The sequence below is a fragment of the Pyxicephalus adspersus genome, chromosome 3, assembly GCF_032062135.1.
Source record: "Pyxicephalus adspersus chromosome 3, UCB_Pads_2.0, whole genome shotgun sequence".
Classification (NCBI taxonomy): Eukaryota; Metazoa; Chordata; class Amphibia; order Anura; family Pyxicephalidae; genus Pyxicephalus; species Pyxicephalus adspersus.
This window is the reverse complement of record NC_092860.1, coordinates 144,186,111-144,203,664: the sequence shown is the minus strand read 5'-3', so window position 1 is coordinate 144,203,664 and position 17,554 is coordinate 144,186,111. Positions and strand designations below refer to the sequence as shown.

Here is a 17,554-nt window from a genome sequence, read left to right as displayed (position 1 = left end):
CTGTTAATACCACTGTTGTATGTGATTACTGGTTACATGGGAAGATTTCCAGACTGTCTAATTTCTGTAGAAACTAAAGAGTTCCTCTCATTTACTTCTTTACTATCTTTACTTCTTCAACTTTTTTTCTACCAAATCTGGACACAAGAAGGAGACTCCATTATAATTAATACATTTTTAATTTACTTACTGTTTAAATACTACAACATAAGCTGGGAAATCAACCCATACCCGAATGTTGCTAACATTATAAAAAAGAAGAAAAAAAAAACAGAGGGGCCAATGGTAAGGATTTCTAGTTACAGCTTATAATAAAGTATGGACCACAACATTTTTATCTTCAAAATGCCATACCATGGTTTATACTCAGTTCACACAATACATATATACGAGTATATATATTTATATAGAGAGAGGGAGGGACTCGGCTAATAAATATGGACTTGGCTAACAATCGTAAAAAAAAAAAAAAAAAAAAGAAGCAGGAAGTAAGACGGCTGGTAACATACTGCATGACAAATTTACAAGTACTTCCTGTGTACTGTATCAGAAAGTGAGGGAGAGACATTGCTTTACATATGAAAGGAACTTTCCTGCTGCTTGTGTGCAGGACGGAGGCTTGATGGGGGGAGGGGTGGTTTGCATGACTTGCAGAAGAAATCTTTTGCTAAACTCAGCTGAGGTTGTGGGTAATCTTAGGGGGTGAGCTCGTCTGCAACCTCTCAGCCTCTTGTAACTCCAAGACAAACTCTGCAGTTGTTACTTTTTGTATATCAAAGCACATATTGCTCCAGATGTTAATGAATGTCTAAGCTTCATAAAGTTTTTTTTTTTTTTTGCTTTGTTTGTGATTATCTCCCAATGAATATTTTATACAGTAACTGACACCCTGCTGCCTAATAATATGTTGAAACTGTTCCAACAATTAAAGTTATTAACAAAACCCCGTAACATGGTAAAGTCTTCAAAATTCCCTGTAAATCCGACAGACACGTGTAAACCTGTCCCGGGTGATAAGTAATCTGCACATAAAAGTGCATTCCGCCTACATTATTTAAAAGGATAAATAAAAAGAACTTAGTAAAATGTGTACAATTACCATTTTTGCTCACCTCTATACCATAAACATGAACTCCCATCATAGGTGGTTTGTTCCTCCCTGCAATCATATCATCATTTAATAAAACAAAGTAAAAGCACAATACAACACAGAAAATGAGAGATGAGATGTGACACTTTGTAGCACAAGTCTAAAATATTTAGCAATGTCTACTAAATCTCTAACTTCCCCCCTTCTCTTGGCTGTTTTTTCCATGTCAGGTATTGATTTTTTCATCAACTTTTTAAATTTGTTTCAAGAAAATGCCTTATATATAAATAATGTATATCATGATGGAAGAACACAATTTGGATATTATGATGTTAGCAAAAACTTATCTACATTTCATTGCTTATTATTAGTAAATGACAGTGGTGGAATCATGTCACAAAACCCTTCATACACCTAAGGATGTCACCTTGTCATTGTACACCTGAACATTTACACTCCATCTCAGATCAGCTGTGTTGGGGAAGAGTACTTGAGTATCTTTGCCTCGGGTGTCAGACGACCTTGTCCTGGCATTGTGTATCATTTGGACATCTATTATGAATGCTGCAGCCAGACTCATCCATCCTTCCCTCCGCTCCTCCTCCGCTCCATCTCTTTGTAGTTCTCTCCATTGGCTTCCATTTCACCTTAGAATCAAATTTAGGCTCCTGTGCTTTGCCTTCAAATCCCTCCACAGTTATTGTCCCACTTACATTTCTGACATGGTTAAAAAATACTCCCCCTGCCGCTCTCTCCACTCCTCCAATGACCTACTAATGACTTCCTCACTCATAACCTCATCACACGCACGGTTACAAGACTTTTCTAGAGCTGCTCCAACTCTCTGGAATGGTCTTCCCCGTCCTATTCGGCTTGCTCCTACTTTCTGCTCATTTAAAAGAGCGCTCAAAACCCATTTTTTCAAACTTGCCTACCCGGCTTCTTCTGTCATTTGAAACCATCACTACTTCCCACCAATACATATCTCCCCTCCTATTGTGTGTGAAATTCCCCCACCTACTAGATTGTAAGCTCTTCGGGGCAGGGTCCTCCCCTCCTGTGTCACTGTCTGTATTAGTCTGTCATTTGCAATCCCTATTTAATGTACAGCGCTGCGTAATATGTTGGCGCTATATAAATCCTGTTTATTAATAATAATAATAATAATAATAATATAGCAGACATTGTACAGGTGACATCTCAGTATTCTGTGTCTATCAGTGCAGAGACATCAAGATGGGTTCTCAGGGGATTCTGCTGCCTCTCATACTGCTTTATATTCAGGGGGAGAGAATATTGAAATCAATGATTATAACATAGGATATAAAGCAATAAGTTATCAAATATTATATATCTTTGTCTCTTGTTCTTCCTCAGGATCGTGTGGCCAGATGGGGATAACTCAGACCCCAGATTACATTGCGGTGTCACCAGGAGATACAGTCACTATCACATGTAAACTGAGTTCTTCTACCAGCTATTTAAGTTGTACCAATAAAAATCAGGACAATCACCTAAACCTCATATCTATGTAATAAACATCAGATCTAACATAAATCTGGAAATGATTACACCTTAACAACCAGCAAAGCAGAAGAACAAGATGAAGCCAAATATTACTGCCAGTATACTGGTAATACACCATTCACACAGTGATATGAGCCGTACAAAAATCTCCTTCCTCTTTTATCTGGAAAGTACTGCATTAGCATAATGAAACTAGTTTGACTTGAAAAGATATTCATAATATTAAAAAACAAACCTGCATATTAAAAGTAAATCCACATTTAAAATGTGTGAAAAAATATTTTACAGCACTTAATATAAAGGCATTGCTTTCTTTCCAACTAATGTTTCATTTATATTCCAGATTTAGCAAAACCTTGGTTTGTGTTGGTTAGGATTTTCTATTGGTTCCCCTGTTGGTAAAATTGCACCTCACTCTCTTCCAAATTGGGCAGAGTTATCACTGAGAATTATATAGAAGTGATATCCTCCTGAGGGGAGGGACAAATAAAAGTGTTCTTAACAGGAATATGTCAGGGGGAGATTTGGAATGCTTACATACAAGTGTATCCAGAGTGCCCCAACTCATCCTCTATCCAACATACTGCACTGAATAATACAATCATTTGTTCTTTTATTTATATTGTTACTTCCTTGTGACATTGGGCCTGATATATTAAAGCTCCCCAATGCTGTAAATATTAGTATATTATATTATATTAAATATAAGTATTCAAAACATTTGCGCTAGCAAATTATTTTGAAGAAATACATTTCAAGGTTGCTGGGTCACCCGGCTTCACTGATGAAAGTTTATCCTCTCCGGCCCTGGCAGCTTTAATAAGTCAGGCCCATTGGGGTAATAGCAAAAATAGAATAGGCACCCAGACAGCAGCTAGAGTTCCTCTCTAATGTCTGTTTGTCAAAAGCACAGACACAGGACAATTATTTCTTCTCCTATTAGGAATGTTCCCGCACCCAATGAATAGGAGAACCAGGCACAATCTAATTTATCATACATTCCATAGAAAGTGGGGATTCTGTGTAAAACATTTCTGGTATGAAGTCTCCAGATGTTATAAACTCAGGATGGAAGATAAGTGTATGGAAGTGTCCTCTAGTAATGTTCTATGAGCACAATTATTAGACATTTCATATCTCTATCCCAGAGCTGGATACAAAGTAAATGATTGAAGCAGAATTACCATTACACCCGACTGTCCCTGATATGGGGAGACTGTCCGTCCATCAGATCCCTCTGTACCCCTTCCCTGCTCAGTTGTCCCTCTCTTTGGGAAGATATATACACCTCTATAAAACATTATTATTTAGATATTACAAAGTGTTATTTTTGTACTAAACCTTTATCCAGCCTTGAGATGATTCCATGTGTTTTTTTTTAAATCTATATATATAAAATTGTATGTTTGTATGTGACCATAATTACAATTTATGTGTGTGTGTATGTATCGCTCGAAAACGCATGGAGACATTTCAGTCAAACTTGCCATGCAATTGACTGAGACTTGTGTAAGTGCATCAGTCATCTATGTACAGTGCTGTGCTATATGTTAGAGCTATATTTGAATAAAACCCATGGAGACGTTTCAGTCAAACTTGCTATACATATGACTGAGACTCATGTAAGTGCACCAATCATCTTTGTACAACGCTGTGCTATATGTTAGAGCTATATTTGAATAGAACGCATGGAGACATTTCAACCAAACTTGCTGGACATAATATGACTGAGACATGTGAGTGCACCGCTGATCTTTGTACAGTGCTGTGCTATATGTCAGAGCTATTTTTGTATGTATGTATGTGTTATATATATATAGATGTGTGTATGTGATCACTAGGAAATGCATGGAGACATTTAAACCAAACTTGCTATACATATTACTGAGACTCATGTGAATGTACCAGTCTTCTTTGTGCAGCGCTGTGCTATATGTCAGAGACATATTTGTATGTATGTATGTATGTGTTATATATATAGATGTGTATATGTGATAACTAGGAAATGCATGGAGACATTCAAACCAAACTTGCTAGACATATCACTCAGACTCATGTGAGTGCACCGCTGATCTTTGTACAGCGCTGTGGTATCTGTCAGAGGTATATTTGCATGTATGTATGTGTCTATGTATTGCTCAGCAGAGTCTGCCTTTTGCTTATATTTTTACATACTTTTTTTTGGACTATAATATAAGACTGCAATAAATACATACCCGGGCAACTCTGGGTAATCAGCTAGTATAATATAAAGGAAATGTAGCTGAATAAAAAAGTGGATGATTTGCCTCCATACTTTAATGTACAATGTGTCCCACTTCCCTAACTCCGACATTGAGAGGTATAGATATAACAAGATCACCATAAATATTATTTTATGATGATCCTCAGAAAAGCCCAGAGACCCCACTGTTATTGGGAATCACAGGCCCCGGGCACCCCAAGTGTGGACTTGATGGATTCCAGATTTTAAGTTTACTAACAGCCTGCTAGTTGTCATTTCAGAACATCCTGAGGAGATGTGATTTGGGTGAATGAGAGGTGTGAACACTTCTTCATAGCCATGCTACACCTTGTTATCATGGGATGGTCGTATCGGCCTCTTCTCTGTGTATTGGCCTAGGGAACTCCTCCAAGGATTGAGTGATGGTAATGTTTTAATAAGGACCCCTGTTCTAGTGAAAGCTGACTAAGAGGAGATTTCTAAACAGAAAATCCACTGACTGATAAAATTATCAAAAAAAATCCTTCATTTTACATGTCATCACAATTGTGAATTGGATTATATATATTACAAAACTGACAGAATACAGAGACAACTGTGGGGTGAATACATTTGCATGTTAAATTTAATTCTAAAAGTTGTCCACTAGATGGCGCACTGAGATGTTGTAATTTTTAGAACACAGAATTGGAGAATAGGAAGATTTGCTGTCATAGGGAACATTTAGGAATGGTAAAGTGGAAGTAAAGTCACTGGAATAAAAAGTCACCAGGAGGCAGAGATCTCCGGCAGAAGAGACATAGAATCTTTTCCCCTGGCTCCTGGTGACTTTTTGTTCCCTATGTACACAGTGTATGGGCTATGATGTGTAGAATGTGGCCCCATACTGGGCTCTGTGACACTTATCCTGCTTGGGTAGGGAATCATTTTATATATTATATGGCTAATAAATGTCATGTATTAATATTTTCTCTACTCTGTAGACATTTTACAAATCCTGTATTACCATTATATTACTATTATTACATTGAATGGTTCATAGGTATAAACTGAAGCTTGGAAGCCACATAAAGAGACATTTTACTATCAGAGACATGTGTTACATAACACAGAATTAGGTTACATGGACATAATAACAGGTTCATAGCAAATGCACATTTAGAGGTTTCTTAGCCATCTTTATTCTTCATAAGCAGCAAAACAACTTCAGAAATATTCCCAATGCTGGGGTACAAGAAACACAAAACTACCAGACCTACAGTCTGCTCAGGTCAGAAATGACATCTGAAATGAATTATCTGCATGAAAGGTCACAACAATTATTTATTATCTGAGTAGTGACCAGGGAACCAATGCCAGACTCCAGAATTCTCATGCATTAGAAATCCAGTTCTACAAACACAGTCCTAGGTCTTCTTCATACATACCAGGAACAGCAAGGCCTGATTGTGTTGTCTGGCAGAAGTAACTGAATAACAAGGCTGGATGACCTCTGGATCAGCTAACAGATCTTGCCAGGGAAAATCATTTATATCAATAGGCTTCCTAGGCTGGGGATATACGCTGGTAAAATAAGTGTCATCTTAAACAGCATTTCACATGCTAAAGAAACCTGTGAAATAACTCTTACAGGAGTCAATAATCACACTGCCACCACTAGATACACAAATACTTTATGGCTCAGTTACTTACCTGCGGGATATCTGCAATTTGCAAGACATATACTGAAGAAAAAAGATCAAATGACCCCTTAGCAGACATACACTCCATCCCACAACATGGACCCTTCATTCATTCAATGCCGGATCATTGACATTGGGATCTCTGTATTTATTTTTAGGGATTATGGTGCAGATGACCCACAACAAGCCCTATCTGTAAAACATATTATTAAAGTTTCCACAGAAAAATCAGTTTGATCATTCAGTCTATTGGAAATGACTTTAATGTGAGGAATGCTGCTATATAGCGCTTCACCTTCTATAGCAACCGGAATTGTATTTTTGGGAACTGCCATATTACTGGAATACTTTAAAAATGTGTGTCCTTTAAATTTGATGGAAGGCATAACCAGGGATCTTAAAATTACATTCACAAACAGACTCACATTTGAAGCGATAGAATTGAACCGTGACATGATTGGAGAACCAGTAGCATTCTATATGTTCTTGTGTACTTTTGGGAGAGCAAGGTGCAAGTGATTTCATGTACCTGCAAATTTTCTGGTAAATATTTCATTAAATTAGTGATAAGTTTGCTATATCATACATCTAACTTGCCAGATTTACAAGTTAATTGCTAAGCCCTTGAGCATGGTATTATCACCAACATTGCTGGGGAAGTACATTTGCCCATTTCAATTCACATAGAACAATTAAACAAGAACTTTCATTAACCTCCTGGGCAGTTCATTTCTGTCCAGTTTTATATGTCTAACAGCGGTACATTGTTTTTTATGAAAACTTATTTTACAGTATAATATATTAGTATGAGTTAAATAAAGTTTGAAACACAAAACCATGTCAAAATAATAAATTAAATACAATTAAAAAAAATTAAAAAATAAATATTATACTTATACTATTATATTATAGAGTAAAATACACATATAAATTCACTGTATTGCATTCAAACCAATTATTTTGTATTGAATGCAATACAAATAGATATGTATTTCCTGCTCCGAGCGGAACGTCCGCGTGCACCCACTTCACTGGGAACTCCCCGCTGGCTCTTCGGGTGCAGAGAACGCTGGAAGAAAGAAGAAGAGGATAGCAAATGAGGACGCCAGTGGATCGGATAAGTCTTTATTTACTATTATTTCCTATAGGTTTACCCACCCTGAGTGTGACTCGGGGTTACTGCTACTAGCATTTTTTTTATATTCTGAGTCATACTTGGGGTTAACGCTGAAGGGGGTTAACCTTCTGGGCAGTAACCCCGAGTCTGACTCGGGGTAGAAAAAACATGCTGAGAGAGGTAACCCCGAGTCACACTCAGGGTGGGTAAACCTATGGAAACAATAGTAAATAAAGAGCTTACCTGATTGGCCAGCGTCCCGTGTCATCCTTTGGGTCTTCTCTCTTCCTCTGGCCGGCTTCCTCTGCAACCAATGACGGGAGAAAGATCCCGGTGATGTCGGTGCGCGCGGACGTTTCGTTCAGGGCGGGCTGGAAATTCAAATTCATTTGTATTGCATTCTATACAAAATAACTGTATTGAATGCAATACAGTGGATTTATATTTGTAAAAGTGGTACATTGTCTTGGATGAACATTTATTTCACCGTAAAACAAAATAGTATGAGTATATTATATATATATAAATATTCTTTTTTTAATCTTTTTATTTATTATTTTGACATGATTTTGTTTTTCAGCATTATTATACTCTATTATACTATTATATTATACTGTAAAATACATTTTTATGAAATACAATGTACCGCTTTTAGACATAAAAAAACAGACAGAAATGAACCGCCCAGGAGGTTAAACAGCACAATATTTAATTGTTTATTATTATATCCCCAGTATTAAACAAAACACATTATATATATAATAATGCCAATATGTTACATCTGTAAATAACATTAGCATTCATTGTACCAGAATATTGTGATTTTAGTATCTTCATAAAAAAAGACAAATCACCCAAACACATTTATAATTGCAATGATATAAAAGCAGACAGAATTATATATTTTGGGAATGATTATGTTACCAATAATTTGTTTCCCTGTATTTTTTATTAGTTAATAATAATGGTCCATTCATGTCACAAAACCCCACAAAATGTACCTAAAGGTGTGATCCTTGATGTGCGTTAGAACATTCACATTCCATCTATTTCAGCTCAGCAGGTGTTGAGAGATAAGCACTTTAGTATCTGGGTTCTAGATGACCTTGTCCCAACATTGTGTAAAATTGTGACATTTGTGAACTACCAGTGAACACAGAATCTACCTATAGTTATTGTGTTTCCAGGATTCATCATTCTTTAGTCATATTTTTTCCCTGAATATTTTTTCTAAACAGATTTTATGTGTTTTTATTAAGAAAGATAAGAATGTGAATGATAATGAGTTATAGATACATAATATATTTGCATGTTTCCTGTTTTCCATATGTCGGGGTGTTTCCCCCTAATGATTGCAGCTGTTATATATTGGACATTGTACAGGTGACATCTCAGTATTCTGTGTCTATCAGTGCAGACACAAGATGGGTTCTCAGGGGATTCTGCTGCCTCTCATACTGCTTTATATTCAGGGTGTGAGGATTAAACAATGATAAATTGTACAATAATGTGGATATGTTGTTATATTATCACTAATATTGTGAATGTTTCCTTTACAATCCTCAGGCTCCTGGGCACAGATTACACTGACACAGTCTCCAGGTTCTATCACTGCAAATCTAGGAGATACTGTCACCATGTCATGTAAAGCCAGTACTGGTCTGTGCAGCTACTTAGACTGGTACCATCAGAAACCAGGACAACCTCCAACACTGATTATTAGGTATGCCACCACCCTGCATTCTGGGGCCCCAGACAGGTACAGTGGATCTGGATCTGGAACAGATTTCACTCTTAAATCAGCAACATGAAGGCTGAAGATGAAGGAACATTTTACTGTCTGCAGTATAAAAGCTACCCTCTCACACAGTGATACAGAGCCGTACAAAAACCTCCTTCCTCTTTTACTAACAATAAAAACTCTAATAGTGCTTAAACATTTGCCCTGAATATGTATCTGGAAAGGTAATTCCTGTTTATAGTAATTTATGATCTATATATCTACCAACCATCAGTAAATTATTGAAGCATTATGAAAATTTTATGAAGAGTACCTGTCTGAAAGCAACAGATCTGTGTAGCGATGAAGAGAGTTCTACAGATCTAATCACCGCTTAATCTAAGATGTTCTTGGTAATAGTTTTCTTGCCCTTTAATTTAGTGAACAAAACAATATTTCAAATGTATGGTTGATTTGTTGACAAAGTAATAGTTTTCACCTTTGTTTTCAGTTAGGTGAAATTCTCGGATTAGCTCTAGAAATGCTTTATAGAATAAACCCCAATGCAAGGCATTAAATATATTCTGTATGTTTCATGTATCTTAAAATCAAAAATACATCATTTGTATAATAATTTTATTATAAAATACATTATAATTGCATGGCTTACAATGTGATGGAAAGTGTCTGTGCTGTCTGCATCAATCTGTAAAACTTTAGAAGGGGATTTAGTACTAGAAAATGGTTCAAATCTAGAGATGATGGAATTAACGGATCTGTAAAATCCCCTGAGGAAGTTGTAAAATTAGAATCCATTCAGAATTGATGGATTGTTTAATCCTCAGCAAATTTAGAGAAATCTACTGGTATGTATTTAAATGAATCAGAATGATCACAAATGTATATGATTTATTATAATTCTCTCATTTAAATTCAATAAATTACTAATCCAATGAATTGTTGATTTAGACTTGTGCAATTTCAGTGCTCTTCAGTTATTTTGTATACTTTGTTGATAATCATAGGCTGAAACTTTATTCTGTTTCTTGCAACTCAGAATTCTTTCTTTCACCGTGTGAAATCCAGTCAAAATAATTACACTGGTCAACAAACGTTTTCTTGCCAAACAGATTAAAGTCAATTTAAGTTATGTTTGATGCACAGATTTCAAATATGTTATCAGTTTTACTAGATTGGCTCTAGTTTTTTAAATAATGACCTCAATAATAACCTCATAGAAAACTAATGAAACATGAAAACAAGCAAAATTAAACAAGATACTTTTTTTGAACATTAACCACCTGGGCGTTACACTGATGTCTAGATTTCTGTACCAAAAGCGTTACACTGTTTTTCATGAAATTTTTTTTTTCAATTGTGGACCTGTAACTTACAGAAATATGTCTGAACAAGGGTCTAGTAGATATCATGAATATAAAAAAAAGTTGAAAACACACAATCATGTAAAAAAAAAAAAAAATACTTTTAATAAAATTAAATAAAAAAAACAAAAATCAGCTTAAAAAAGAAAAAAAAAATAAATAAAAAAAATGAAAAATACAATAATTCTGTATACTGTATAGTAATATATTTTTCTAAAACACCTCCCTAGTGTGGTAAATTTTAAAACAGAGTCCAACGTCACATACCTATAGACAAAACCACATAAATATATTTTGTATTATTTTGTATTGGATTGGATACAGGACTTTGTATTGAATCCAATACAAAATACTTGAATTTCCCGCTACGACCCCCATCGACGAGCGCATGAAATTTATTTTGAGATTGTAGGCTATAATTCACCGAATTACTGAATAATTACTTATAATTCACCGAATTACAACAAATTACCGTATAACTCACCGAAATATGTCCAAAATTTTATAAATTTACTAATAGAAATTTTTTTTTTATAGAACATAATAAAAATTAAATTTAAAAAAATAGTGTATAATGTAATTTATATGTACAGTAGCTTATATAATATATATATAATACAATTATATATTACAATATATATAATACAATTCCTTTTTTTCGTACTTTCTTTTTCTTCTTGTGTCAAATAGGCAAAAAGCCAAATGGCATCACCTAAATGAGAAAGTAGCAGATAAGACAGTTTCATATTTTAATTAGGTTTTAATCCTTTCAATTTCTTTGTCTAAACACCTTGAAGAACTGCAGTGCTTAGATTACTGGAAGTCCCAAAGTATAGTGGGTGCTGTATATATCAGTGGATACAAAGAAGGGGATTTCTGGTATTTAACCACCTGGGCGTTACACTGATGTCTAGATTTCTGTACCAAAAGCGGAACACTGTTTTTCATGAATTTTTTTTTTAAATTGTAGACCTGTAACTTACAGAAATATGTCCGAACAAGAGTCTAGTAGATATCATGAATATAAAAAAAAGTTTGAAACACAATCATGTAAAAAAAAAATTACTTTTATTAATATTAAATAAAAAACACAAAAATCAGCTTAAAATAGACGACATAAATAAATCAAAAATATTGAAAATGCAATAATTCGGTATACTGTATAGTAATATATTTTTTTAAAACACCTCCCTAGTGTGGTAAATTTTAAAACAACGTCACATACTTATAGACAAAACCACATAAATATATTTTGTATTCTTTTGTAGTGGATTGGATACAGGACTTTGTATTGAATTCGATACAAAATATTTGAATTTCCCGCTATGACCCCCATCGACGGGCGCACGCATGGACATCATCAGGAATCGCCGAGGGACGCATACGCGAACGCTGGGTATCTATGTATTTGTGGGGGTCAGCTTTTTTGTTTGAGCAGGCCATTATAACTTTCATTAAGTCCAGATGAACTTGCAGTATCTTCAATCTTCATGTCCACTGCATGTATTTCAGCATATCAGCTACACCCTCCCTCTCAATCTGATCATTCTCTCTGTAGTGGGTTGAAAAGCAATAGTAGTCCAAATTTGGGTTTTGGTGTGACTATAGCTCAACCATCAGTGTATCACACAATTGTTCATCAGCTGTCACATGCTCCCAATCCGAAGCCTTTTTGCAAAGTTTCCCATCAATCATGATTACAGGTGCTTCCAGTTCAACAGGGGCAGTCACCAGTCCCTCTAACTGTTGATTCAAAATGGTTGATTCCTGAGCAGAAATACCACCACTTTAACTTAACACTGTCTGTTTTACCACTGGTTGTCGTTTGGTACTTCATCTAGAGCTGTTCCAGATAAGAATTCATTAGAAGCTTTTCTAGATCTTTAGCAACCAATCCATGACAAATCATTGGGCTGTGTGGGTAACCTTGTAATAATCCAATTGTGGCATGTTGTTTTCCATCCAAGATAAACACAAATTGGTCCCGAGACTCTCCATCAATGGTCTTTGGAAAGAAAATGTTTGATAAATCAAGAACCATATGCCACTCCCCCACTGTCTGAGCAACAGTCTGTACAAGTGTCACCATATCCAAATCAGCCGCAGCCAATAGATGGACCCTTATATTTAAACCTCTTGATAGTCAGTGGTCATTTTGTAGTATCCATCAAGTTTATTTACTGGAAAAACAGGAGCAATAAATGGTCTGAACACTCCAGCTTCCAACATGGCCTGAACAGTCTCTGTAATTTTATTATGTACCCCAATATTGCTTCAAATAAACTGGGTGCTTCAGGGGTAGAATGTTTGACCAGTACTGACCCATAATCATCCTTAAACCTTACAGGATATGCTGCATTCCTTTGGGATGACCTCATGTCTGGTATACATATACCAGTATATACTGATAAAGCATTATTGTTGGTGAGACCTAACTGATATTAAATAAATTGTGCTAACCCAACAAGAGTTACTTTATGAGTATTGAAAATATACTGTATTTTTCATGTGTCTTAAACCAAAAATATGTTTTTATATATAATTTCCTAATAAATCAATTACATAATATACAGCTAATGCTAGTAAAGTTCCTGTGCTCTCCATTATTGTAATCTTCTAAATTTTTTAACAACCTCTGACAAACCATAAAAAGTGGGCATATATCATTGGCACAGCAATGTACACTTGTTCAAATGGTAAAGAAAAGTTAAAATCTAGAGGTGATGGAATTAGATCTGTCAGATCCATTAATAATATTGGTAATCAAGAATATAGGCACTGGCAAATTGTTCAATTCTCAGCAAATGTAAAGAAAACAAATGGTATCAATTGAAATAAAATGTTCACAATATGACAGTTTGTGGTATAACACAGCTCATTAAATCTAATAACGTGCTTATTTACAGTTACAATTGTTTCTTTTATGAGTTACATTTCGTTTTGTTTTGTTTTTTTACCATATTTTTAATAGTTTATAAAAATTTATTTTTATAATTAAAAATGTTAATAAGTGCTGAATATTCCCATTTTTCTATAGTATTCCAAGGGATAGAGTGGATTTGGGTTTTCTGTTTATGTTTACTTACCAAGTTTAAATTTTTTCCTAGGAAAATCCATGAGCCAATTAGTTATAGGGGCATTGCCCCTGATTCATCAAGCAGAATCGGATTATCGGTCGCGCATTCATATTCGCGATCCGAAATCGTATGCCATCTCGCTATTCAGCAACTGAAAAAACTCGCACCTGGGGCCGCGCATCTCCGGCAGCTTTACACTGGCGATGTGTGTACATATACATAGAAAAGAGAAATTACAAGAAGAAATAGGCAAAGAGGGCTTTTTGGACCATATTGCTTCACATTGAAAACATTGCCCATTTCTTCCTATGATTTCTGATGTCATGGGCTTGGCCACAGGCAATATTCATGGAGGATATTGCCTTTGTTTAAAAGAAGCAATCCACATTTGCATTTACAAAATCGCCTTAATTGGCAGATTCACGCTCCCTATTGCTTATTATTGTGAAGGCTGGAATCCGGCTGGCAGTGAGGCAAGTGTACGCGCACACTCGAGTCCCGGACCGCGGTAAACCGCGATCGATGGCCGCGCGTACTTTCGCGCTTCCAGCGAGCGCGGATTTTATTGTTGAATCAGGGGCATTGTGTATACCAGTGTTAAATAGAAAGCTGGCCATAAATTCAGTGAAAGTAACCTATGGCATTTTCAGAAAGTTACAACAGTCACTGATATAAATGGAAAGATCATTTCTAATAATAATATATTCCAAAATGTCTTATGTAGCAATGACATGTTATATTAATTGTTTAACACAATATTCTAAATAAAGTTTTTTTCTATTATTTGTGTCTTCTAATATTTTGTTTTTGTAACTGTCTGCTCAGTTCAGAATGAAGAGTTAAAATTTTGGTCCTATGCTACTCCAATTAAAATGTTTTGGTTCAATGTTTTTCCAGGTATCACTGTGTAATCTCAATGAAAATAAGAGCATTTGAAAATATAATGATTGACAGAATTTCATAAAAACAGAGTTTCAGTGTTATTTTAAGGCAAGTCAGATCCCCGTACCTTCTAACTTTCCTGGCATTTATCCCATTCAAAACACCCGCCTCACTGGATGCCTATACCAGGGAGTTTGTGCAAGAAGAACACCTGTCATTAAAGATTAGTCTCCATCTCTACCATGGCTAGGAGAGCTACCCAGAGATAGGAAAAAGTGACCAATAAGACAACAAAGAGGACCAAAACCCCTCAACAAATCAGCTAAAACCAAACTACTGAAGATTTGGATAGGTTCTAGACTGGGAGCACCATTCCTTAAAGGGACACATCAATTTAAGGGGAGCTAAATCTTTATTTAGAAGAGCAGAGAATGAAGCCGTATTTCACACTAAGAGGTCTATTTCTGATTGTTTTCACCAAAGATTCACCAAACTTTTACCTAAATTTTACACATTATTAACATTGGGTTAAAAATGTGTGAACCATTCATAGAAAGTTGATTCACACATTTTCCAAATGAGTCTAATGTAAAACATGTTTAATTTGGAATAAAAGTGGATTAATCATGAGTAAAATTATTGATAAACAGAGCACTTATTGACTCTGACAGTTTACACTGTTTGCCAGGTAAGCAAATTGTTACACTGTCCATGCTGACTAGGTCTCAAGAGGTTCAATTGCACAAATCTGTATTTGAAACAAAAAAAAACGTTTTTTTACAGGAATTAATTCACCACAAGTCATGATTTAGTCACATTTACTATGTTTGTAAATATGCCCCATAAGTTATTGGTAAATAAGCCTGGCCAGAGTTCCCCTCCTAATTTCAGCATAATTGATGAGTCTTACACGCATTACACCCCGACCATTAGTTTAATAAAAGAAGAAGATTCAACAGAATACATCTGCCAGCATTACTATGAGTACCCATACACAAAGTAACACACAGCTGTACAAAAACCCCCAACCTGCACTAATTACAAATAAAGAGAATAGAATAAAGTGTTACCACAAAGCCAGGTCTGTATTTTATTTAATGATGGTGCTTTAGAATCAGGCTGAATGCACTTCCAGGTTCTCCAACAGACCTCTGCTAAAATCACCACTTAATCCTGGTTACTTGGAATGTATATAACTTTACCTAAAAAACATATCAGCACATATAAACCTGCAAAGAGGTTAGGAATTTACTGAATTCAGCTAACCTAACAAGGGGATACTAAAAACAGCTTTCCCTGGCTGCCCTCTTGCTGCATTGAATGGGTGTAAGTAAACAGTAACATATATGCCTGCAAATAAAAAATTATTGGTTGCAGCCTTTTTGTAAAATATTTTCAAACTTTGTTATACCCCCAGCAGAAGTCTTGCCAATGTTCTGGGGTTATTCTTATTGGTTTTGCCTTGAGCTCCCCCTACTGGCCAAATTGCACTACCTCTTATAAGCACATAAACTTCATTTTGTACAGGAGTACATCAAGTATTTGGTAAGCCCAGACCCCACTTTGAGGAGATGCATGGTGAAGAAGAAACCAGTGCAGTCACCCTACCCCCATCTTTAGCACATGACAGTAAATGGCAATCTAAAACCCTAAGACAGCATCACTGGCAAGGATTAAACTTTACTCCTATTAGCATCTCCTACACCATTACTAGTTATTGTGTATTTTTTCACTACATGTATTTAGACTGCAATGTTTTTCTTAATAATGCCTCAAGTTCTGCTCATCCCGTCCGGGTAATTAGGTGACAGGAAGGTTTATCTGCATGTCAAGCTGTACACAGACCACAGGGTGACATACAGCAGGTACTGAACAAACTCTATATTGGAGACCTAGGTTAGGTTTGTTGTCACATGTGGGTGTAAGATCAACTGACAATCATTAGGGGCCAATAATGCTGTGTGCACTTTACATGTATAGAGTTGATCTTGGTAAGGGGAACCCATTCTTTGTGAATGGATTGGTAGTACACCTCAGTATAAATCATATACATGTTAATGTGCTTATTGTATTGTACCTTACACTAAATTGTATCTATATTTATATCACAGGTGACACCCAGCCACAGAATTTACATCTCCCCGATATTTACATACACAGTGTGTGGGGTGTAACATCTCCCCGTCACTCTCTCTATATATCTCATTGTACAGGAGACGTCTTCTAGTTTGTATCTGACACTCCACCGAAAAATACGGTACATATGGAGACTTGAAGAGGAAGAAGAAGAGATGGAGAGAGAAGAAAATGGGGGAAATAGGAAGGGAGAGGCAACCCTGATACACCTCCCAGTATTGTATAGTGAATGTGTACAATGTGGTGTACAGTCAATATTTGCTTTAAACTTTGTAATATATTAGGTTGAAATCCTATTTAGTATTAAATCTTAAATAAAGATAATAATACAAAAATTATAAATAAGATAATTTTCTATATGCCAGGTATATTTCTAAAAAATGAATGGAAAGCAATACTTTTTTATTCACAGTATGTGGGATTTACAACATTGTAGCAAGTTAAACTGGATTGTTCATAGCAGAGGAATTAGGAAAGTCTCCAATACTTTGCATTTATAATGCAAGCAAACAAAACGCCTGAGTACCAGAACACTTCACTGGCAGCATACTTGACGAGTCTTACACACATTACACCCTGACCATTAGTGTAATAAAAGAAGAATATGCAACAGAATAAATCTGCCAGCATTACTATGAGTACCCATACACAAAGTAATACACAGCTGTACAAAAATCTCCTACCTGCACTAATTACAAATAAAGAGAATTGAAAAAA

General features: G+C 35.6%; 1 long non-coding RNA gene and 1 gene segment (V, D, J or C); both read left to right on the top strand.

Annotated features, from left to right (window-relative positions):
• The window catches only part of LOC140327276 (Ig kappa chain V-III region MOPC 63-like), a 222,164-nt gene that overhangs the window by 11,174 nt on the left and 193,436 nt on the right, over positions 1–17,554 (top strand).
• Positions 9,008–9,299, top strand: LOC140327838 (uncharacterized). The gene is made up of 2 exons (XR_011920146.1): positions 9,008–9,113; positions 9,207–9,299. It is a non-coding gene; the product is annotated as an uncharacterized lncRNA (long non-coding RNA).